This window comes from Rattus norvegicus, chromosome 2 (genome assembly GCF_036323735.1).
Source record: "Rattus norvegicus strain BN/NHsdMcwi chromosome 2, GRCr8, whole genome shotgun sequence".
Classification (NCBI taxonomy): Eukaryota; Metazoa; Chordata; class Mammalia; order Rodentia; family Muridae; genus Rattus; species Rattus norvegicus.
The window spans coordinates 47,727,920-47,750,999 of NC_086020.1; the positions used below are offsets into that span (position 1 = coordinate 47,727,920).

The 23,080-nt window shown below is 39.4% G+C and overlaps 1 protein-coding gene and 1 non-coding gene across 2 annotated transcripts in view; one reads left to right on the plus strand and one right to left on the minus strand.

Moving 5' to 3' along the window:
- The window catches only part of Ndufs4 (NADH:ubiquinone oxidoreductase subunit S4), a 110,495-nt gene that overhangs the window by 43,500 nt on the left and 43,915 nt on the right, over positions 1-23,080 (minus strand). The gene's annotated exons all lie outside the window — the stretch shown is intronic.
- On the plus strand, positions 2,942-3,014 carry Trnat-agu8 (transfer RNA threonine (anticodon AGU) 8). Its single transcript has one exon. It is a non-coding gene; the product is annotated as a tRNA-Thr (tRNA).

Below are 23,080 nucleotides of genomic sequence, written 5' to 3' on the forward strand. Positions count from 1 at the left end.
AACTTTTTAAAAAGTTGAGTGATGGTTTGAGCAATAAACTAAAGTATAAGTTAATCAGAAAAGAAAGCTTGAAATCAAAAGAAAGAACTTAGTTCATCAAAAGCTTAATGTTTTTTATTTAATAAAAATATTTACTAGGTAAACTGGATACCCATAGTCCCAACTACTTAGGGTGTCAAAGGCAGAAAGATTCCATAAGCCCATGAGTTCAGTGTAGTCCAGGCAACCTAGTAGTACCTCTCCCCTCTCTCCCTCTCTCTCCCTCCCCTCCCCCCCTCACATGCATGCGCGCGCGCGCGCACACACACACACACACACACACACACACACACACAGGATTGCAACTAGGGAGATAGCTCAGTTGACTAAATGCTTGCTATGCAGTCACAAAAGCCCAAATGTGACCACAGAACATATGTAAAACAAGTTGGGTATGGTGACCCACTTAAATTTTAGAGCTGGGGAGGCAAAGACAGGTAGATTCCTGGCGTTCATTGGCCACCAGCTTAGGCAACTAATAAAACAAAGGTCAGTGAAGGATACACACATCCAAAAAAACTGGGGTGTAGAAGATACCCAAGGAATGGCATCTGGGGTAGTTTTCTAGCTTCCACATATGTATGAATAGGTACAAATGCAGTGTGTACATACCCAGCACACACACAAGCATACATGAGCCGTGGTATACACGTGGAAATACATATGAGGAAGTTACTTTTAAGAATCTAGGCCACATTTGTTATCATTTTGTCTAAGCTCTGCCCCTAAGAAAAAGGGAGGTATGTTGGTATCAGGAACTGGCTTTAAGATTGCAGATTGCCCTCTAATCCAGCGATGATGTGATGGATGATGTGATGTTTCCCTTAGGCATCAGGGACCTTGCATCTATTGCCATGGCAATCGCCATACATTCCCAGGGTTCACCTGGCTCACCTCCCACCTTTACCTGCAAGCGGTTATGTCACAACCCAAATAAAAGGCAGGTCCTCCTGATCTCTGCATTCTCTTTCCCCCTTCATCTTCATAGCCACATTTTGCCCTTCCCCCCAACAAAAAACCTCTCAAATGTAACTGTAGTGGCCTGTTGTGGTCTGTCTGGACACGAGCCGCGATTCTAACACAGCAGCATCTCTCTACAGAAGTACTCTCTGTTGTCAGACCTCATTTAGTTCATTCTCATATTTGGCTAACTGCACCTATTATTGTTGTTGCTGTTGTAGGGGATCATGAGGTAACATGAACTTGGTGTCCACATGCACATACATCCTCACCTTCAATACTGTATTATGACCAGAAAGTATGCTGACACATTCTTTTTATAACTTGCTGACACAGGAAAATACCTTTTCTTTTAGGATAGTAATTTGATTTCCAAGCGTCATTTCTTCCATGAACTCATTAAAAATTTTACCTTTATTGTCTTTTTAAAGTATGCAGGCACATTCTTTTAATAACCTGCAGATGTAAGACAATGCCTTTTCTCTGAAGACAGTAATCTGATTACTGTGCTGGCTAGTTTTATGTCGACTTGACACAAACTAGAGGCATCAGAGGAGAGTGCCTCAATTGAGAAAATGTTTCTCTAACATGGGCTATATGAAGACTGTAGGCATTTTCTTAATAAATGACTAATCTGGGAGGACACAGTCCATTGTTTATAGAGTCACCCCTGGGCTGGTAGTGCTGACTTCTCTAAAAAAGAAAAAGAAAAAGAAAAAGAAAAAAAGCAAGCCACTGAGAGCAAGCCAGTAAGCAGCCCCCTTCCAGGGCTACTGCATCAGCTCCTGCCTCCAGGATCCTGCCCTGCTTGAGTTCCTGTCCTTACTGCCTTTTGATAATGAACCATTACATGGAATGGTGAGTCAAATAAAGCCTTTCTTCCTCCATGTGCTTTTGGTCATGGTATTTCATCAAAGCAGTAGTAACCCCTACTTAGAAAATTCCCAAATGTTGTTTTTTTCTGTGATAAACAAAATCCTATCCTACTGAAACTCTTAATTCCATCCTTAGGTGTGACTGGTAGAGAAAGGTAAATCCCACCTGAATCCTGGCAGAGCACGTGACTCTGAAATCTGAGCCCGGCAGGGAAAGGAAACATAAATAAATATGTACCTGTAATATGTCACATAGGCATCATCAGCAAACTGCTAAAAGTTTGACACAAAAAGTAAAGATTCATTACCAAAGCCATGCTGTAGAAGCAGCATCAGTGTGGAACAATGGAATTCTGGGGCAGCTTTCCTGGAGTCACAGGGATCAGACTTCTGTTCCTGCCACTTACAGTTACTATTTTCCAACACTGGCCACACGAACAGTTACAGCTCAGAGGCACTGCAACTCTAGCCACCTATAAAGACTCGGGATCAGTCAGTGTGTTGCTTTCACAAGGTAACAGTTAAAACTGATGTCAGCAACTGATATCAAGTGCATCTGATAGTAGCTGTCTGCTGGAATAAAATTAAATGTTCTTTCTACAAAGGAAAACAGGAGCTAGATTCTCCAAAACTGAGCATTAAGAGTATCAATTACATACTCAAAAATCACTAAGCAGGCACATAAATAGGAAAATCTGGTTTATAAGCATTTACAACATAATTAATAGAAAAGATACACATCCTGAAATTAGCTGACAAAAGGTTTTATGCAGTTGCTATAGTATGTTTAAAGACTTAAAGAAAAATGAAGAACATGAGTGAACTGGTGGAAGATTTCAGTCAGGAACTTAAAACTTCAGAAAAGAGTCAAATAGAAGTTGTACTGAAAATATTTAAAATTATACTATTCTAAATTAACAAAAAGTTGGTCATTAAAGAAAAGGACATTAAAAGCAAAGGTAAGACAACAGAAACTAAACATACTGAACTACCTGACAGAAAAATACTGAGAAAACAACCAACCAACCAAACACGCATAATATGAGTTTAAGAGTTGTAGAAAAGGGTTGGGGATTTAGCTCAGTGGTAGAGCGCTTGCCTAGTAAGCGCAAGGCCCTGGGTTCGATCCCCAGCTCCAAAGAGAAAAAAAAAAAAGAGTTGTAGAAAAGAGGCTGGAGAGATGGCTCAGTGGTTAAGAGGACTGGCTGTTCCTCCAGAGAGACTGGGTTCAATTCCCAGCACCCATATGGAGGCTTATAAATGTATGTAACTCCAATTCCATGGACTCTTTGATATCCTCTTCTGGCTTCCACAAATAAAATGTATGCATGTGGTATACAGAGACACACAAAGAGAAACAAAACAAAAACCCCACCCATACACATAAGAAAAACCCAAAAGAAGAAATGTAAAAAACTACGAAATTTCTAAGTATGAAAAATATCAACTTAAAGAACCACAAACCCCAGGTAAAATCCTGGTTAAAATGACACATCAGAACAGCTTTATCAATTTTTCAAAGTTTAACCATTAAGACTCTGAACTTCACTGCGGCCTATACACATTGCATAATATAGGAACAATGACAAAAGACTGAACTGAAACCGGTTCCTCTAAGGTGAAGAACTGAACATCACAGCCCACCCATGATAGTCAACAAAGCAGTGGAAGTTTAGGCAAGAAAAGTAATTAAAAAGAAAAAACACACAATTATCTGTTACCAGATCACATGATGTACTAACCTTTCAAGATTACCACTAAGAAATCTGGTTACAGCTAATAAGCAAATTCAGCAAAGTGGACAAGTACAAAATCAACACCCAAAAAAATCAGCTGTGTTTTATATAATAACAACGAACAACCTGTAAGTTACATAACTACCTATCATAATGTCTTAATAAATAAAACAGACAATTTTTAACAAAAAAGACAAAAGTTTTGCATACTTAACATGACAAACATTTTTTAAAGAAAGTAAAGATATAAGTGTAAGTATCCTATAGGAATGAACTAGAAACTTTAATACTATCAAAATTATACCCCTATCTAAAGCAATCACAGGTTCAGTGCAACCCTACGAAAACCTTATGACGGCTACCCATGGTGACGCCTAACTTTCATTTCAGCGCTTAGGAGGAGCTTTCATTTCACATTCAAGCAGATCTGTGAGGCCAGTCTGGGCTACATAGTAGCTTCTAGGCCACCAAGGCCTACATAGAGACCTCATCTCAAAATAATAAACAAACAAAATTTCAATGACATTTTGACCGAAATAGAAAAATCCATCTCAAACCATACATATAATTTTTGTTTGAAAACTATTTTAAAAATAACAAAAGTGGAGGGTTCACTGTTGATTTTTAAATTTTCTGTAATATTGTGGCAGTTAAAACAGTGTGATGCTGCAAAGTGACATAAAGAGCAATGAAATGGGGAGCCCAGAAACAAAAGCCCTGTTCCCATGATAAACAGTGGTACAGCCACAGTGGAAAGCAGTTAGAGAGTATTTCCAAAGTTAAATATAAAATAATCACATCATTCAGCAGTTGTTTTTGGATTATCTACCAACTAAAGGAACTCTAACAGTCATCTAAATGTATATGCTCACAGTAGCATTATTTTCAAGAGCCAAAATTTAAAAATAACTCAAGTGTCTGCCAACAAAGCATAGTGTGACATAACTACCATAATGGAGTGTTGCATAGCCTTTAAAAAGAAGGAAACGCTGACACATGCCCCAGCACGGAGGAACCTTGAAAACATGTTGAATGCAGTGAGCGACAAAAGGCAATCTTTCACGATTCTGCTTACGAAGCTTATCAAATGCACAAGTTCATTCAGAAGTAGAACAGATTATGGGAGCTAAGACAGGACATACAGAGTTATTGGTTAATGAGCACAGCTTCTGTCAGAATGAGGAGGAAAACCATCCCTGAGATCGAAATTGACAACGACATCACAATACTGTGAGGTACCTGATGCCACTGACTGGTACACTTGAAAACGTGTGTGTTATTCATTTCATCACATTTTTAAAAGTATGAAAGCAAAGTGATAGCCTTAAAGTAATAAAATAAAGATCTCACATCTAGAATTTCATATGCTATGAAGGGACTGGTGGGGGTTAAGAGTCTGTGCCTTCTTTACAATTTCACATTGAAGACCAAAGCCCAAATCTACTGCACTGAGACTTTCGCTCGGATACGGCAACAGGGCATTAGAAGGCTGCTTTCCTCTCTGTTGTTAAACTGAGGACATGGACAGAAGACAGCTTCTAACAAACCAAGAAGAGAGCCCTCGATAGACCCCAAACTTGCTGGCACCCTGATCTTGAAATCCTAGCCTTTAGAACTGTGAGAAAACAAATTTCTGTTATCGAAACCATCTAGTCTATGACACATTGTTATGGCAAACAAGCTGATTTAAGGTCTTTTAGATTAAAATTTTTTATTTTGTATGTATGAGTATGCATGTATAAGTGTGCACATGCCAAGGCATATGTGTGGAGATCAGAGGACAACTTGCTCAGTTAGATCTCTCCTTTGACAAAATAGGTCAAAATAGGGCTCAAACTCATTAGTGTTGGTTGGCACCTGTACCTACTGAGCTCTTGCTGGTACCATGTAATGGTTTTTAGAAGAGGGGGTGGGAAGCTCCAGACAGTCAGGGTCTGAGAGAAGCTGTCTCAATATATCTGCACTAAGAAGTTCTTCAGATTGAAAGAAAAGGGTGGAAGAAACTGAATTCAAGTGATTAGGAACGATAAAAATGATAATTTTATGGGTATATATAGTTTCCTTTGCATGTGTAGTTATACACAGATATAAGTAAGTGCACATGCACACACATGCAGTACGTGTAAGGAGAATAGCCTTGGATCCAACTGCTGAAACCACGTCTCGAGCCCTAAGGTTCCCCAGTTTGGGATGCCAGCTGTCCTCAAGGACCCTCCTGCAAATGTATCCCAGACCTGGGCCCACAAACATGTGCCACCATGACAGCTTCTCCACATGTATCTTAGGCATCAGACTCAGGCCCTAATGCTAGCAAGGAAACACTGTATGAGCTGAGCTATTCCTCAGCCCTATTTTTCTTCTGTGTTAATTTCTTTAAAATTTCAAGTCTTCTTGAAAGTAAAAACAATACTGTGGGGTTTATAGCACAAGTACAGTGTATATCAATATAAACGCAGGACTACAGTGATCCAGGAAGTGCAATTTAAGATTACCATTTTGTATGTGTGTTACTATTCTTGTTGCTGGTGACACAATACCTGACTACCACAACTTAAGGAAGCAGTTTTTGTTTGGGTTGGCAGTTTAGGGGCTCTCGGGTGTATCATGGCAGAAGAGATTGGTGGTGAGAGTGTGTAGCAGTAACACTGTATCCACAGAGAGAGTGCAAAAGGAGACAAGTTCTGGTCCTAGGTTCACAGGGGACCTCCCCACCGAAGACACAGAGTGCTCTGTCCAAGTGATTCTAAATCCTGTAGATTGACAGAATTAATACAGACAACAAAGAAACAAAACACATCACTGTGAATCACAACATTCCAACCTCAACCCCTTATCTTCCATGTTCATCTCATAATGCAAGATTAATTTAGTCATCTTCAAAAGTCCCCCAAAGTTTTATAGTTGCAAACTTGCTCAAAAGTTAAGTGCAGATCCAATTCTGAGATAGACTTTAAAAAAAAAAAAAAAAAGAACCATTTTTATTTTAGTGTAAGAATGTTTGCCTGCATGTATATAAGTGCATTGCTTGTATGCCTGGTGCCCTCTTGGAGACCAGAAAAACAAACTGGATCTCCTGGAACCTAAGTTACACATGGTTGTGCGTTCCCTTGGGTGCTGGGAACTGAACCACTGCATGCACACCAAGAGGTCGTAACCACTGAGCCATCCATGCCTCAGAAACACTCTTAATTGTGAACACCTATAAACTCAGAAGACAAGTTACTTGTTTCCAATAAACAATGGCAATGAATAGATATTTCTATTTATTAAAAGGGAGAAATGAGGCACAGCAAGGAAATAAGGACCCCAGTTCTTACTGAAGTGTAAGAGCTATTAAGAAGCTTGGCCTGGTAGAAAGTAGGTAGGTTATGGGGTTCCTGTGAAGGACTGTAGGGGCTTTTGCCAGCCTTACACCCACCGCCTCACGTCAAGATTAAGTCAAGTACCAGCTTCCCACCTCAGGTCAAGGCTAGGCCAAGTTCCATTCTCCACCCACAGTTCTCAAGAGGTGCAGGGACATTCTTGAAAAACCGCAGAATGTACTGATAGTCACCTGACCCTCTGGTCCCAGATAGAGTTCAACTGCATGTCATATGCTTGCTAGTCAATAGATTTAAAGGTCAATATGCTTAGCCAATAAGTTTAAACTGTAACCTTGTTGATGTAACCTGTACCCCTAAAAAGTATAAAAACTGCTTGTTATAGCCATTCGGGGTTGCCTTCTAGTCACTTGCCACAAGGGGCTGATTGAGTGTTGACCCCAACGCACCAGAAAAATAAACCTCTTGTGTTTGCATCAAACTCTGTCTTGTGCCTCACTTGAGGTGTTCTCCTGGTAGTTAAGACTCACTCTGAGCCTTACGTTAACACCAGACCAAATGAAGATTGATACCTAAAAGGAGCAACACCAAACTCTATAGATATTTGCTTGACTTTAAGGGCCTGTAGTGGAATTATCTGAGCATGAATAACCCTGTCCCTCCAGCTCTATGGCTTATTATTTCCAGCCTCTTTCCTGTGCCAGTTCTATCCTATGGCTGGAGCTTCCCCTGGCAAGTACTGAATAGTCCTGCTATCTCCGACATCCTGGGATCTCCATTCCAATTTAGGCTTAAACCTCAGAACTTCTTGGATTATTAGATTCTTACTAATAATCTAGTAGACCAACACAACATGGCCTCAGCAGCTTTCTGGAAACTTGGTACAGGCATGCATCCATGATGCTCTAACTCCCATGTATTGCATGCCTAGAGAAGCAGTCCCATATAGACTAGCTGACAAGTTTTGCTGCGTAGTTTGGCGTCCTCCTGAGTCCACCTGAGAAAACACTATGCTAGGCACTAGTTTACAAGAAGTGATCCTCTGGGGAAGTCTCTGTTTTAGTTTTCCTCACAAACGATTTGCATTTTTACAACTTAATTGCCTTTAATGGGGTTGAAGGAGGCAGGAAGGGGGTGGGTACTTGCCTTCTGAACATCTTTTCTATCACCATATTAATAGTAAACTCTTGAGGTTTCTCTTTAGTTTTAGGAAGATTGTGAGCTACCAATAGGGTGCAAGGAACTGAACCCATGTCGTCTGCAAGAGCAAGTGCTCTTAACTACTGAGCCATATCTTCAGCATCTTTGTCTGAAACTTTAAGTTCACACTGCTTTTCTCACCAAACCATACATTATAAATATCTTTCTGGATCTTTCTGCTCTACTTGCTCTCTTTCGTGTGTGTGTGTGTGTGTGTGTGTGTGTGTGTGTGTGTGTGTGTGTTTTCACGGTGGGAGCAGGCGCTCACAGAGAACAGAAGAGGGCAATTGGATCTCCCGAGCTAGAGTCACAGGTGGTTGTCAGCATGCTAACATGGGTGCTTGGAAGTGAACTCAGATCTCCTTGGAAAAGCAGTACATGCTCTGTACTCCTGAGCCATCTCTCCAACCTGGAAAGCAGACCGGGTGGTAACATGAGAGAGCAGACTCATTGTAACATGAGAGACTTCTAGCATAGCTCCTACATCCTTGTTTCCTTCTGAAACCTCATAAGCCTCTAACGTCCACATTTCTTTCAGCATTCTGGTCTTCTAAAGTCCCATCAGAAGAGGCTATTAAGCTCTGCTTATAATAACATGGACATGCCCAGAAGTGTGGCTCCTACATGATTCAAAATCTTAGGTGACTGACAAGGAAGACTAACCATTTGCAATTATGAAAAACTAAGTGTGTATTCTGCAATCCCTAAAGTAACTGCGGGGGTGGCGGGGCAGGGCATAAGAAAATAAGACTTCAGATGGAGCAAATGGAAAACAGAACAAGGCAGTAGCTTTAAATCCAACCATTCTGCTAAGAATGCTTTTTTTTTTAAATAGTCATTTTAAACACTAAATAGGTACAGATTATCAAACTAGATGAAAAAGCAAGACCCAAATATATTAGTAAGATAAAACTATAAGTATAAATTAACAAGTAGACTAAAAGGAGAGTTCCTATAAAACAAAGAATAAGAAAACCAGACAGTTATATTAATATCAAAGTGATTTCAAACAAGTATTAGTGCCAGGATAAAGAGGAGTGTCATGTAAGGATACAGCATCAACTCAGGAAGAACAGACAATAGTCTTCTGTCTTTATGTACTTAATAGTAGATTTAAAATAAGAAAAGCAAAGATATCATCCATCATCCAAATAATGGAAGAACTGGTCAAATCATAGTTTAAGATGTTAACACTTCTCATTGGGAACTCAAAGAACAGATAAAAATATCAATTGTGATATATAAAATTTAAATAATACCATTAATGAAGTTAAGTTTTAATTGTAGGGGCTAGGGAGGTGGCTCAGCAGTTAAGAGCATTGGCTGCTCTTGCAGAGCACCTGCATCTAAGTCCCAGCATCCACACAGCTTACTACTACCTGTAACTCCAGACCTCGGGGACCACCACTGCTGAAACATACCCACACACATTATAAATAAAAATATAAATAAGTAAAAATTTAAAGTATTTAATTAAAATTATACTAAAAACCTTAATTGCAATTTACAGATTACTCACAAACCTTAAGAATACACATTCTTTATTATATAAAGCATTAATGAAGATGAGCCAATGGATGGGGATGTAGCTCACTGGTGGGGCAACTGCTTAGTATTCCCAAGGGCCTGAATTCAACCCCACCATTTCCAATGGAAACAAAGCAAATTCTGGGCAAATAGAATTAATCTCAAGAAATTTCACCCTTCAGGTAAGAAAGCCCACTGAAGCTGCAAGAGCTGGTTAAATAGAATAAAGAATGGGCTCAAGTCCAAAGACAGGGAGTCTTCAGAAAGTGCTGACGGCAGTGAGAGGAAGCTGAAAACGTCTGAGGAAAAGGATGGGAATCACTGCCAAGCACAGCTCCATCCACATGGCTCCCAAGCCTCACTCCTGCTGTTGGTTTAGATGAGAAAATAGAGCAAACAAATGGGACGACCTTGGGAAGAATCCTATGCTCTGTACGACTGGGAGCCAGTGGCTGTGCACTGTCTTGGGAAGGAAGCTATGGCTGAGTTACCTGGGGAGACTGAGAACTGGAATTTAACATACCATAGCTCAGGGTGAGAAATCTCTGGAGAGGAGAATGTACAGGGCCCAGCAGATTCAGGTGAGGCAGTGAAGTGCAATGGATAAGGTAAAAATGCTCAGTGGCCAGGATGACAATGGTGTTTTACAGTCTTGAGGCTGAGGTGAGGCAGGCAGAGAGCAACCTCTAGAGCACTGGTCCTCAGCCTGTGGGTCACAGCCCTTGGGTGACCCTTTTAGTGGATCACCTTTCGCCACCGTAAAACACAGATATTTAATACCTCTGTACAGATCTCAGTGCTGAGGCTGCTGTCAACACTTCCAACACTTGGAGTCACCTCCCAGTCCTATTACTCATTCCTTTGGGTGCTGTATGGAGAGTCTTAGTTGGAAAGAATATATATTCTGGTCACCTAAGTTACCTGTGATGTTTAGCGCTGAATATCAACTTGGCAGGCCTGAGAATCACCTAGGTGCCTTTGTGCACTCCTATGAAGGATTATTTAGATTAAGTTAGTAATATAGCCACCTGTGAGGAATTTTCTTCTTTTAAAAATATAAGAAGATGGTGCTGAAGTCTGTTTAGTACTGTTTGTATGTATCTGGTTTTAGGACTGACCTTTTGGGATTAGATAAGCAAGGGGATTATCTTGACTAGGTGGAGTTGTGAAGATCCACCCTAAAAGTGAGTGGCACTGTTCCTTGGGACTAGATTTTGGACTACAAGAGAGACACCTAGCTAAGTATCAGCAGCTCATTTCTCTCTGCCTCCTGACTGCACATGCAATATGACAGCTGCCTTGAACCTGCAGTGATGGACTAGACCCTTCCTCCCTCTCTGAGCCCAAACAAACCTTTCTTAGGTATCTTATCACAGCATTCAGAAAAATAATGCACACTACAGTGAAGACAACAGTTAAACCATGGACACTTGTATAGCGCATGGTCAGCATCAACACAAACCACCAGAGAGACAGGAGCTAACAAATCCAAATGACCCCACCATATCCTGTACATATAACTAAGCAGTCTCCAGTTATCCAGAAAATAGAAGGCCTGTTCCAACTCTCCTTCTTTCCTCCTTCCACCTCCTTTCTCTTTTTGCTACACTTTTTTTTTAAATCCTTATTAACTTGAGTATTTCTTATTTACATTTCGATTGTTATTCTCCTTCCACGTTTCCAGGCCAACATCCCCCTAACCCTCCCCCTCCCCTTCTATATGGGCTTCCCTCCCCATCCTTCCCCCATTACCACCCTCACCCCAACAATCACGTTCACTGGGGGGTTCAGTCTTGGCAGGACCAAGGGCTTCCCCTTCCACTGGTGCTCTTACTAGGATATTCATTGCTACCTATGAGGTCAGAGTCCAGGGTCAGTCCATGTATAGTCTTTAGGTAGTGGCTTAGTCCCTGGAAGCTCTGGTTGCTTGGCATTGTTGTTCATATGGGGTCTCGAGCCCCTTCAAGATCTTCCAGTCCTTTCTCTGATTCCTTCAATGGGGGTCCTATTCTCAGTTCAGTGGTTTGCTGCTGGCATTCGACTCTGTATTTGCTGTATTCTGGCTATGTCTCTCAGGAGAGATCTACATCCGGCTCCTGTCGGCCTGCACTTCTTTGCTTCATCCATCTTGTCTAATTGGGTGGCTGTATATGTATGGGCCACATGTGGGGCAGGCTCTGAATGGGTGTTCCTTCTGTGTCTGTTTTAATCTTTGCCTCTCTATTCCCTGCCAAGGGTATTCTTGTCCCCCTTTTAAAGAAGGAGTGAAGCATTCACATTTTGATCATCCGTCTTGAGTTTCATTTGTTCTAGGCATCTAGGGTAATTCAAGCATTTGGGCTAATAGCCACTTATCAATGAGTGCATACCATGTGTGTTTTTCTGTGATTGGGTTACCTCACTCAGGATGATATTTTCCAGTTCCGACCATTTGCCTACGAATTTCATAAAGTCATTGTTTTTGATAGCTGAGTAATATTCCATTGTGTAGATGTACCACATTTTCTGTATCTATTCCTCTGTTGAAGGGCAGCTGGGTTCTTTCCATTTTTGCTACACTTTTACTAGACCTTTCCAACTTTTAAAAAGCAAAATAAAACCAAACAGAACCCCAACCTTTTATGTTTTCATTTTTTATTTCTCTTCATATAGTCATCAAAATGTGTTCACTTTTTCAATTATTGGGCAACCTTTTGGTTTTCTGGGTTTCCCCATTTGCTTTCTTTTTCTTTTCTACTTTTTCTGGAATTCTTACAAACTATGTTTTATTTTTTTATTCTACTTCTTACAGTTACCAAATTTTGTTTTCAATTTTTTTTCATTATTGGTAAATCATTGGTTCCTTTTTCTCAACCTCCCTGTTCTTCTCTTTTTCCTCCTTCCTCTTTCACTGACATGATCCTGCTTTTCCTCTGCTGGCCTCCTAGTCAACCCTAAATAATTTTTATTTCAAAGTACATCCTAATTTAGTTTTGCCACTTTCTACTGTATTGTCATTGATGACAGACAGGGTGGGCTTTCATTGATTGTTGGAGTATTTCTAAATCTTGATTGTTTGATATTGCAGTTTAGCAGTTTGTCTTTCTCTCTGAGATTTATTAGAAATTGAGTCTGAGGAGTAGGCTGTTCAATAGAAAACCAAGAATAAAAGTGGAAGATATATCCAAGTACCTGGTGTCATGGTTTGAATGTGCTTGGACCAGGGAGTGGCACTATTAGGACCTGTGATCCCGTTGGAGTAGGTGTGTCACTTCGGTGTGAGCTTTAAGACCCTCATCCTAACTGTCTGGACAGTCTTCCACTAGCAGCCTTCAGATGAAGATGTAGAACTTCAGCTCCTCCTGCCCCATGCCTGCCTGGATGTTGCCATGCTCCTGCCTTGATGATAATGGACTGAACCTCTAAACCTGTAAGCCAGTCCCAATTAGATGTTGTCCTTAGAAGAGTTGTCTTGGTCATGGTGTCTGTTCACACAGTAAAACCCTCACTAAGACACATGGGAGGACAACCTAGCAAAGCAACAGGGCTACCATAAGACTAACTCACCCACTACCTCATGAACCCAAAGACAACGAACCACATACAGCTCAAGATGAAAATTTCACTGGTACAAAACTCAAAAAGGATGCAAACAAATAGATGAGTTCAATTCAGGACTAAGAAGAAAAGCTAGCAATAGATGAAGAGTCAAGGAAATAGATAAGAAAATCAGCAACAAATGGTTGGAACTGGAAAACATCATCCTGAGTGAGGTAACCCAATCACAGAAAGACATACATGGTATGCACTCATTGATAAGTGGCTATTAGCCCAAATGCTTGAATTACCCTAGATGCCTAGAACAAATGAAACTCAAGACGGATGATCAAAATGTGAATGCTTCACTCCTTCTTTAAAAGGGGAACAAGAATACCCTTGGCAGGGAAGAGAGAGGCAAAGATTAAAACAGAGGCTGAAGGAACACCCATTCAGAGCCTGCCCCACATGTGGCCCATGCATATACAGCCACCCAATTAGACAAGATGGATGAAGCAAAGAAGTGCAGGCCGACAGAAGCCAGATGTAGATCTCTCCCGAGAGACACAGCCAGAATACAGCAAACACAGAGGCGAATGCCAGCAGCAAACCACTGAATTGAGAATAGGACCCCGGTTGAAGGAATCAGAGAAAGAACTGGAAGATCTTGAAGGGGCTCGAGACCCCATATGTACAACAATGCCAAGCAACCAGAGCTTCCAGGGACTAAGCCACTACCTAAAGACTATACATGGACTGACCCGGGACTCTGACCTCATAGGTAGCAATGAATATCCTAGTAAGAGCACCAGTGGAAGGGGAAGCCCTGGGTTCTGCTAAGACTGAACCCCCAGTGAACTAGACTGGTGGGGGGAGGGCGGCAATGGGGGGAGGGTTGGGAGGGGAACACCCATAAGGAAGGGGAGGGGGGAGGGGGATGTTTGCCCGGATACCGGGAAAGGGAATAACACTCGAAATGTATATAAGAAATACTCAAGTTAATAAAAAAAAAAAAAAAAAAAAGAAAGAAAATCAGCAACAGAGATGAAAAGGTCAGCAGCAAAAAGAACATTTTTAATAAGAAAAAATGTAAAATGCTGGAAATGAAAAACTCAATGATTGAAATAAAAACACACTGGAAAGCATGACCACAAAAGAGTGTCAGGGACGAAGGATACAGTTGAGGAAAAACAATGGGGCATGGGTGACAGGATCCATGGTCACAATGTCAAAGAACTCCAGAATACAGGCTAAAGATCCACAGTATAGGCAGAACTCAGATAAAAACTAAAGACATAGAGAATCTAGGCAATGGAATTATAGCAGAACATTTCCCAAGTCTAGAGGAAGAAATGAACAACTAAGTACAAAAGGCATTTAGAACTCAACAGACAATGACTAGAAAACTTCTCAACAATGTAACCAAAATGTCAAAAATACCAAGGAAAGAACAAAAGCTATAAGGAAAAAGGTTAACTCAACAACAAAGGTGAACGCAACATTTCTCTCATCAGTAGCCCTCAGAAAAAGGAGAGGCTCAGAATGATAATTTCAAATCATGAAAATAAATGACAATCAAGATTTCAAAAATCTGAAGAACAAGCCTTTAAAAGTGATTGAGAAATAAGGGCATTTCAAGACAATTACAAACTATAGTCACTGGTGACCATCAAGCCAACACTGAAGAAAATAGTTAAAGGAATACTATACACAGAGGAAGGAAGAGTCTGCATCATGATAGTACCTACCAGGAAGAACTTTATGGAAACAATGAGATGGCCCACTGGGGAAAGGATGTGTCTGATGATCTGAGTTCCACAACCAGGACCCACACAGCAGAAGGAGAAAACCAAGTCCTCCAATTGTTCTCTGACTTCCACACTTTCCACACTTATGCTGTGCCTTGCCCAGTCCCCTCCCCCCGCCAATTAATAATTGTAAAATCTTAAACTAGCTCCAACTGCTTTTGTTTTGTTGTTTGTTTGTTCTTCGAGACAGGTTTTCTCTGTGTAGCTCTGGACATCCTGGAACTCACTCTGTAGCCCAGGCTGGTCTCTGCTTGCCTTTGCCTCAAGTGCTGGGATTAAATGCATGCACCACCACCATCACCCAGCAATTTAAAAAAAAAAAAAAAAAAGACAAGGAACTTTATTTAAGGAACAGCTGAAACATGGATAGCTAGATATTAAAAAGTCCACCATGCCCAATACAGTGAACCAGCACATCTCTAATATTAAGGTGAGAAAAACAAAACAAATAATGTAACCAACCAGAAATGCAATGAATAAAGCTAGAAGAATAGTAAATGCCTCTCATTAATAACCTTAAATGTAAATGGACTCAACTCACCAAAAAGAGACTCAGACTTGCTGACTATACTAAAAAAATTATATCCAACTATCTGTTGCTTCCAAAATCAGACATGATAAAGATACCCACAGACTAATAGTCAAAGGACAGACGTCAATCTGTCAGTGAATAGAAGTCACATATAGCTGTCATCTATTCTGATACATGATAAAGTGCACTAAAATCAAAATTGGCTGAAAGAGGAAAAAGTCACTAAATATTAGTAAAGAAATCATCAGGTTAGGGTGTAGCTCAGTTGGCAGGATGTGTGCCTAGAATGCATGAAGCCTTAGGGTTCAATGCCTGGCAGTGTATAAACTGAGCATGTAGCTCACGCCCCCAAGCACTGGGAAATAGGAGAAGCAAAGGTTCAAGATCAATCTCACAACATAGTAAGGTTTTACTTAGGCTACTGGAACCCTCCTCTAACAAGACCACACTACCTAATCCTCCCTACATGGTCCATCAATTGGGAAACACACATTCAAGCATATGAGCCAATGGGAACCATTCTTACTTAAACCACCACAGCCATTAAATGGAATTAAAAACAAGCTACATTTCCACTCAAGTAAAGGCTGGATAATGAAAATATGGCGCGCGCGCGCACACACACACACACACACACACACACACACACACACACACACACAGAGAGAGAGAGAGAGAGAGAGAGAGAGAGAGAGAGAGAGAAAGAGAGAGAGAGAGAGAGAGAGAGAAATCTTTTTCAGGTGTAAAGAAAAATGAAATAATAAAATTTTCAAGAAAACAGGTAGATCTAGAAAATATACATTTTAAATGTGTATAAACATGCATATTTATAAGCATATTTATATATGCATAGACATATATACTTACATGCACTTACTACATATTGTATATTCTACATACTCAGACACAGAAAGGCAAACACTGCATGTCTTCTCTCATTTGTGGATCCTACCTTTGAATTATATAGATTTGGATATATAACCTGGACTACTGTGGAAACCAGGAAGAAAACAGGAACATGGAATGGATGAGAATGGGACAGGACACAAGTGCTATGGCAGGAGAAATGGGGAAGGTGGAAGGGGGGGTTAACTAGGAAGGTAGGGAGGGTGTACTCGTTAGGTTTATATCAACTTGACAAAAGAATCATTCAAAAGAGGGAACATCATTTGAGGAAATACCCCCGCCAGACAGGCATGTATACAAGTCTTGACTGATGACTGATGTAGGATAGCTTTGGATGCTATAAGAAAGTAGGCTGAGCAAGCCATGAGGAACAAGCAGTAAGCAGTAACCCTCCATGGCCTCTGTATCAGTTCCTGCTTACAAGTCCCTGCCCTGTTTGAGTTCCTGCTCTCACTTCCACCAGTGGGATGAAAATGCTCTTCCCAAGAAGCATAGATTACCTAGCAAAGCCCTAGGCACGGGACACCTCCTTTTAAGCTGCTGGTCAAGGAACTCAAAAAGACTTCTCAAAACAATACAGACTATTACCATTGACCTTGGGTGCCTCCCATATCTTGAGGGTACATACTTTGGATATAGGACTTGGAGGAATTGAGCTAAAACTGATCCGGAAGCGCCTCTCTGAGGATTGGCTCTCACAGTATCTGAAGGTGCTTCACAAGCTGCCCAGGGAACAAAGCAATCAATAGTCCTCCCCAGTTGCCCCAGTTGCCTATCAACAGCAGCAATGACCAGCATGGCAATATCTGATATCCCCAAGAAAACAAGTGGCATTTATATTCTGGGGACAACCAATAGCTGTCTAATTGAACTCAAGGCTTCTCAATGGGAGAGAAAGAGGAGAAAATAAGGTAACCAGCCAGCCAGCCAGAGAGGGAGAAATGATTGTCAGTTAATAGTCAAAGAGGGGCAGTCTCGATAGCAAAGGGGGGTAGGCACACAGACAGGTATGGAGAGAGACAAATTCCAAAACACACATAGAAGGACAGAGTCAAGACAAAGACAGACAACTACAACCACCCAGCAGCCAGGCCACTGGCTGAGCAAGGTTCAAAGTCTAAATGTATTGGGGGCTTGTCACCCTCTACTTGGTGGGCAGCAGCTTACTTTCCTTGTTATCTATTTGCAAAATCTGATTAACTAACTTCCTTTTGGGGTAAGTGCATGTGTGTATGATGGTTTCCCTTCTGTCTGACTAGTAGCAGCTCATTTACATTTTAACCTTTAGCCATTTCTTATATCAGAAATGCTCTTCCTTTAGACCTTCATTAGAAGGTTCTTCACCACCATTTAGATTTTAGTTTACTCCTTGATTGCCCATTTAAATAACCCTTGTCCCTTCTTGCTACTCTCTACCCTACCATCCAGCTTTGATTTTATTTTGTTTTCTGTAAGATTCTTTAATCTCTGAAACTCATTTGGTTATTAACAAGCTGTCCTATGCTTACAACAGGGAAGATGGGGTCCAAGATGGAAGGAGGCCCTTTTCCCAGTGTATCCTCAGGGCCTGGAATACGGTTCAGAGTTAGCTTCCAGAACACATTCATGACATGACATTCAATAGTAAACTGAATTAATATTTTAGAAATTGCTCAATGCATCTCCACAAACAATTATGAACTGTGTTATTTGAAAACCACCAGGCAGCTAGAGGAGTTGCAATTTCTGAATACATATGTTTATGGTATTCAAACTAGAAACCCGTTTTTAACTCTTTGGATGTCAAATCTGAATTCAATTAGGAGTCAAACCCAGAGCAGCCTGTTTGGGAGAGGTGAGGGTTATTGAACTAGGCCGTCAAGGAGCACACTTTGACACTGCCACGATGGCAGACAAGGATCTATGTGCAGCACTGCAGACAGAGGAAATGGCTGGGGACCAATAGTGTCAACTAGCTGGTATGGTTCAATTGGGTTAAATTATTTTTCATTGATAAGATTGTTTTATAATGTATACTCAGTAAAATATACATATATACATATACATACATATATATAGATAGATATGTTTCATGGTTCTTTATCTTAAAATTAATAACCCCAGCCTAGATTTTGGTGGGTCTGTATATGGTGTATTGCTTTAAAAAAAACTAAAATGGTTTAAATAGGAAGTATGAAAAAAGTTTGAAGACTTCATTAACTAACATTCAGTAAACTTAAGCCTTTAGAGTGTTAACCTGAAACAGCAACTGACCAAAAGCCCATTCGCACATTTCTAGAAAAGTGTGGCTTAGAAAGAGGCAGTTTTAGGGACACAGCACATTCCCCAGAGTAAAGCCTCCACATCATTGCTAATTTTAAAAACAGACCCATTTTGTAAAAGTTCTTATACCTGTAGTGTTGTAGGCACTATTTGTAAGACGAGAATTAAAGCAAAGAGTGGGTCATATAAAATTAAAAACCCTAAACAAGGAAGTTTGCTAGCCTCAAACGTTGAGGTGTTTATTCTTCTTTTGCTCTAATTCTACATTTTATTCCCTGGGATATATAACATAGAAAGGAAAAATAACTGTTACCAAAACATGCTACATCCATATTTCTACCTCCTTCTACCCCAAATTTTACTAAGACTATACTACAAAATGACGGGCACAAATCTTTTAACAAGCTAGTGGTAGTTTAGATGAAGTCTTTTCAATCTGGCAAACTGGCCAATTTAAAAAGCTTACCATAAAGCACAGTATTTCTACTATCAAGGAGATCAAAACCAAGCAAAATCCTAAACTAAAACCAGAACTGTTTTATCTCACCAAAGCTTTAAAGTTCTATGCACCAATTAGCAAAACAAATACTTATTTAAAAAGAAAGAACAAACACTTATTGGTTGGTTATACTGTGCTAAATGAAAACTATTGGACAAGCAGTTTGCTGCAAGGAGATAACAGACAGCACAAACACTTTGGATTTGTTACTAACAGACTGATATGTATTTTCACACTACAATAGTCTTGAAAATAGCAAAATAAGCTTTATATAAGTCCTAATAAATAAAATATTACCAACCCTAACTTAATGAGAGCCAAAGTGACAATATAATAACATGCAAGAATTGGAAATTCTTAAAAGCAAGTGTCCAGCACTATTCAAACTTCCCATACACAGCAGGTAGTAAAGTAAGAAAAGAACAGACACAGTTACTCTCCAAGAGACCACAATAGAAGCTGTTACACAGACCTCACGTACTACAGGTCTATGCATTCACCATGTTGTGGCTATTAACAGTTTAAACCTTTACTGTATTTTGCTAATTGGTGCATAGAACTTTAAAGCTTTTGTAAGATAAAACATTCCAGTCAGTTCAATTCTTCAGTATTGTTCAAGTGTTCTAAGTAGGAACAAAGAGGAAAATAATCTGCTTTAATTGCTGAAGAATCACAGATAATAGGGATGGCTGAACACTGTAGATGAAAGATCTTTTGTTCTTCTAGCAATTTAATATAGCTATTCTGTAAGCTTTAATGGTTCCTGTCTTTATATAAAGGCTATTATTTTTCACATTTATTTCCTTTGTAACATTTCAAAAGTCTTAACTTTCATACAGCCTAATGATATGTTAGAATGACATTTTTGGAAACATATTTTGGAAATAAAAGTTCTACATTTATATAGAGAATCTTATCTGCAAAAATTTTATGTATAAACTTTCTGCCTTAATGATCATTATTAAGTGAAATGTACAAGTTAGCTACACTTGCTTTAAAATTGTTATGCCATCAAGAGTAGAAATATTTTTGCCTTAATTCTATTTAGACAAACTTTCAATAAATTTCACTGCATGTTTTACATATAAACATAAACCATTTTTATTAATGTATATGCTTATATATATAAAATCATGTGATTCAAACATGAAATACAACAATCTTAAAAAATTATAACATAATAAATAAATAATCATAGCATTCTATGATTATTAGCATTTCCTAACTAACCCATGCAACCAGTACAGAAATTTTCTAGTTTAAATGTAAAAGGATGCCTCATTGTTTGAGTCTTTGATATTTTTCAAAATAATACATACACTTTTGTACGTTGTGGTTATGCCCACATATTTATAACACTAAGGAGCCTGACCCAGGGTGGTTAACTCACTTCCTTAGAATTATAACCACTATCTCTTCAGTCTTCATGGCTACTCATTGTTTTAAGTAGTTTAGGTAACAGCCCACAGGGAAGTACACTCTAAATTACTATACTCTCTCAAAATATAAATGATAGTGCAAAGTAACATTTATGGCCAGCCAATGCCTTTTCTTTACATTTTAATTCTAATAGTCCTATTTATGCATCTTGAGCAATCCTATTTAGTTGTAGCAACATTATATTTGGTAAAAGAAAAAGAAAAACCCACATGTTTAACTTCCACCATAATAGGTTCACAAAGACTGATATTCTTTGATGTAAAATGAAATACTGCTTAGTGAATAAAACATTAAAAACAAAAATCCTGTCTCCCCTTCAAAGAGAAATATTCTTTGACCCAGTGCTCCAGACTAAAGCCTTGAAATTTTGCAAAAGAATGTGTGTGAGTAAAGTCCAGACAAAACAGACACTTGAGCTGCTAGAAGGCTGCATAAGCCAACTGCAGACACTGCTCATAATCTAACAGAGATAGTGCTGCCATCTCAACAAGAAGTAATCTCTCCAGAGGAAAGCTGACCCCTGCGGTGGGGGTGGGGGACACAGTCAAAGAAAATGTAAGCCTTCCACTGAAGTTTATCTTTTTGTATGGGTCACTTACTTGTAAGTTGTAAATCTAAGTTTATAAATTTCATCAAGAATTTATAGTACCTAAGAAGAAAAAATAACACTACAAATACTTATATAGCAAATCTACTTGCATTATTTTTGAAGGTTTGCAAAAAAAGATTATTCAATGAAAATTTTTTTAGAACAAATTGAAGATATTTAAGACAATTAAAGTAACAAAAAATTCTACTGAAATAAGTCGCTGCTTACATACATCTAAAACAGCAGTATTAAAATCTTACCAGCTAAGACTGCTGCTAGTACCATGTGGCTATTATCAAGTAGCAATGATTTATTCTAAGTAATGATCATCTTGAACTGCTCTGTTATGGCAATTTGGAAAGAACTTAATAAAACACAACTGATCAAACCTAACAATGATTATTTTTCATGCGTACTTTACTTCTGATAAAAATAATAGTGGCATCTAAAACTGTCCAAAATGCTAGTATTTTTACATTAGTAGCATTATACTATAAAAACATTTTTCCAGAGAGCTTTGAAATGACAGCTGCCCTTCTCTATCCTCTCAAGAAAAGGGGCTGGACTTATAAATTACTAAAAGCTTCCTACTTAATATGCTTTAGAGATACATGAATAACCATAATATCTTCATAAAGGTTAAAAACATGTAGTATTAACTAGTTTATGGACAAAATAATTAAGCACATAAATGAAAATGATTTCAAATGTCAGTATTATTTGGTCTCGGATCTGGGGCAATGGACTACAGTGTACATCTTACATATCAAAATGGACTAGACTTCAGGTTCTCCCAGCATCCCTCAGTCCCTACAAGGCATACCCTGCTGGGCTACCCTTTCCCCAGAGCCTCCTCCCTATATAAAGCAGACATTTTGCTTGCTCATGTTCTCTCTCCCTCTCCCTCTGCTCTCTGTACTTACTCTCTTTCTCCCCACCCGCATTCTTTAGGGCCAGTGAAGTCTGCCAGAGAGCAGCTTCCCAATAAATCTGCCTTTCATATAATCTAATCTGGCTTAAATTGGCTCATCTCACCAGAAGATGAGTAGCATGTGACAACATTCAGTGAGCACCTTGAGCAAAGGGATGATGACAGCCAACAGACTTTTCATAAAACTAATCTACTAACACCACCCGTTCAAGCTGACTTTGTAGTACTTTCAGTAAGAATGGAGGTTTGCATCTCTGTAAGGATCCCTTTTCTATCTTTGTAGTCCAATTTTTACTGGGGTAAATTAACTTAACTTTTGACAAATAAGCAGTCAGTGCACTAAAATAAAATGCACACTAATTTGATTTAACAGCAATTAAAAGTGTACTGTATGCAAGTGTAACTCATGCTCTGGTTATTTAGGGAGAACTACTACTCAGAATCTTAAAAGAACATTACAAGTTTACCTTCTCTCTATTGCAAAGTTATAGGAAGAATAAAAGGACCACGTTCATTGGACATGCATATTCATCAAATGTACTGAAGGCAACCCAGCTGGGGAGGCGTGCAGAGGGGAGAACTTGCCCTTCCAAGAAAACTCAAACACACTCCTTCCCCAGCCTCCAGGCCCAGCCCCTCCACTTGGAAAAGCCACAGGCAAAGCATCTGTCTGCAAGCTTCCCTCTGATCTGTAATAGGCACCACATATCTTGAAATAATAATGGTACAACCCACAAAAACCTTTTTTAAAAAACTGTGCTTCTAAATGTAAGTTTATAAGATTATTTTAGAATATTTAGCATATCTGATATTTGAATTCTCATTAGTGAAAAGATGAGTTAGAAATGTATACACAACAACCAAAAGCATTCTTAGGAGTTATCCTTAAATGTTTACCACACTGTAATATAAAATTCTTTATAATAGTAATCCAGGGAAA